The sequence below is a fragment of the Oxyura jamaicensis genome, chromosome 1, assembly GCF_011077185.1.
Source record: "Oxyura jamaicensis isolate SHBP4307 breed ruddy duck chromosome 1, BPBGC_Ojam_1.0, whole genome shotgun sequence".
Taxonomy (NCBI): Eukaryota; Metazoa; Chordata; class Aves; order Anseriformes; family Anatidae; genus Oxyura; species Oxyura jamaicensis.
The window spans coordinates 75,305,855-75,309,216 of NC_048893.1; positions in this window are offsets into that span (position 1 = coordinate 75,305,855).

Sequence of the window (3,362 nt, forward strand, 5' to 3'; positions counted from 1 at the left end):
GTACCAGGCACTTTAAAAATCAATATATTAAATAAATGTAAGAGTTGAATTACAGTTTAACACTGTGTGTACAGAGATGTGATTCATCTTGACACAAATAATACATGCTGGATAATCAACAGAGATGACATTCTTTAAAGCCCTGAAGAAATGCTGTGATCAAAGGACTAGACTGAAACTCAAAAATTATTTCCAGGCCCACTGACTGACTGGTTTAATGGCAGGTTTAACCTTATGACTCAATTTTTCTATCTGTAAGATTAGGACAATATAAGAATAGTATTTTGAGACTCTCAAGTATACAAACTATTATTAAGGATAATTATGGCTAGAAGGGGTACGTTTTCGACTCATAGCCACATTTATGCACTGAGTTCTTCTGAAGCAATTACTGAATTACTGTGTTTGGCAAGCAGCCAGGAGAACTGCATCTGGGAAGTTACAACTGGTTATAAACCTGATGTTTCTTTTTTTCTTTTTTTTTTTTTTTTGAAAGAGCTTATAAGGCATGCAGCACTGAACTAAAAGCAAGATAAAAAATGTAGAAATAAATGCAATGGCAGAACCTGGTTTTTGATTAGCAGAAGATGGAAAAGAGAATGGCAGAATTGTGAGGGTAAGCAGTTCAAACAGGCTGTAGGTAGTCAATACCCAGACTGGCTGGTAGAGCGCAGCCTGGAAGAGAACTAAAGCACTTGGGTTTTTCCAGTTCCACCTTGTGTACATCTATAAGGTCAGTCTTAGGATGACTTTAATTTAGTATGGTGTGTCTAAAAGAGATGCATTTTGTGTTCCCAAGCCTTTATTTCATGAAACATCAGGTCTTTTTAAGAGCAAGTCTGTAGCTGACCTGAATGCTCTGTTGTCTGTGAAGATTGCACTAGAGTTCCTATTAATTAATTTTACAGTTTGTAGGGTACAGGTTTCAGGAGGATTAAAAAGAGGAAAAATATTTTTTCTAAAAGGAAAAAAATACTGTTCCTGGAAACTTTGAGTAACAATTCTTGTCTTCAGAACACGTTTTCTGGGGTTTGATTCAGACACAGCAAGTATTTGCAGGAAATATAAGGTAAAGAGGAATCAGAGCTAGTAGCTAGCTCTAACTTCAAACATTTTAAAGCAGGAATGAAGATTTACCCATGCACTTTGAGGACAAGCAAAAAGCATGTGCCTTTATACCATGACCAGAATAGATGAAGGTGCTGCTGCCTAAACATCCCTAGTTCTTTTATCTATTTGATAAATATTTAGTAGTCTAAAAGCCTAACTGAACTTTAAGTTCAGTTTCCTTAATTCTCAAACAATCTAAACACCATGATGGCTCCAACTTCCCCTCTTATGTTTAAAATACATTCACAGCCAACTTCTGGAGATTTGTTCAGACTTTGGCAAATTAGCAAGGCATCTCAGAGTAAACAACTGAAAGTAATATGGCTTCTGGCAGGAATAAGTATTTTGTTCTGCATTAGCATGACTGAATCTCTGTTTAGACCAGGTCATGTGGAAGATGGAGCATTCAACTTCTGACATTTTATTTTAACAAAAATGTCACTTTGCCCTTAATCTGTAAATAAGTCTTAGCTTATCATCTACCAAACTGTCCGAGTAGAAGCAGAGGGCATTGTATCATCTGATCACATAGAGTGCTATCATGCTATGCTACTATCATGCTATTAGCTACTATGCTAATATTAACTTAAAAGACTGAATAATGTATAAATGATGAGATCTGTGTTTGAAGAAGTATTTTTTAATAATAAAAAAAGAGTTTAAACTTTAAAAATGTCCTACATTTAAAGAAGAAAAGTAGAGTGGCCTAATGGAAGAAATGGGGAAGTCTGGTCAGGTGAAAAAAAGGTTTTAAGAGGCAGTGAGCCACTGTATACAAAAAGACAGGCAAAATCACAGGAAAGAACTTAGAATAGTTTCTTTTAAGGAACAGATTTAGATAAAGGCAAGTCAAAAACATATTACTACTAGAAATGTACTGAAGCTATAACACTTAGATCTGGAAATGTTATGACATTAGTGACATCAGAAATTTGATCCCCCTATCTTACTCTTTCAATCCTTGACAGAAAAAGGCTATTGATACAGAAAAACATATTAACACTAATAGCACCAACCCACAAACATTATATTTTCATTTAAAATACAACAGAAGGGAATTTTGTTTCCTGAACTCCCACAAAGATATATTCCTGTCTCTAAAGATTTTAAACACTAGAGAAGGTCTGAGCCAAAGTTCAAGTGGAAGAGAACAGTAAGATTCATAATAATGAGGAATGAGAGAAAAGGAGATGTAAGAAGAAAATAGCCTGAAAAAGTGATGTCAGACTACTTTAAATGTTGAAATCCATCTGAGGGGAGAGGCATACAGGTCAGGAACAACTATGGGATAAGGTGAGGTGTTCAATAGAAATAATGGGAGCAGAAGCGATGGTGTACTTACTTAGGCTATGCAAAGCCCTTCAGTGACAAGAAGACAGCCATTCTTGGTAAAAAACAAGATGTTCCCAAGTAGATTGTAGTGGATGACATGGCAGGAAGGTTACTGATGTGCCATGGTGAGGAGCGCGTATGAAATTAATAACTGAAACTGTAGAACTTGCCATTTCCCTCTCAGCATTGTTCATTCTGAACGGATGCTATGCCCTTTCTCCCTGACCTGTGTCTATTTAGAATAAAAACTCTTCAGGGAAAAGCCTGGCCATTATTCTTTTTGCGTAGTTATTGTGTCTTAGGCTAACCCAATAAACTTGCTTTATGGTAGAGGAACTTATTGAGTCTTCAGTGTTGCCTACATATCACAGAATGCGATGGGAGGCATGTACTTGTGGGATTATTATGGGTAATATAAACATCCAGAAAATAGTATCAGTTTATTTAAAAATAAAATAAAATAACGTGCTTTATTTTGGTATAGTCTGGGCTTTTGTTTTGGCTGAAAACAAGATCTCAAACCGCCCCATCAAAGCTTGCAGGCAGCATGGTTTTCAAGATAATTTTATTCCGCATTGCTTATGCGATGGCTGATCGTTACGAAGATATTTAAAGCAGGGCAGATGCACAGCACGATACTTCCTCAGTGCCCGGAGGGAATACAAATGGTACCGGCTGAAATCGCATAAAGGGGAGCAAGGCAAATATACATCCCGCAGGAAGAATAATGATTAAGATTTTTTTTAAAAAAGGCGTTACTTAGGCCAGCACAGAAAAGAAAGGCAACACACTGACAGCGGCAGACGAGCCCTGCCCGCCGATGCCCTGACGGGACTGCCCGGGCGGGTGGCGCTAAGGCGGGCAGGTGAAGGGCCGGACGGGCAGGGCAGCGGCAGGCTCCGCCCGCTGTCCCAGGCTGC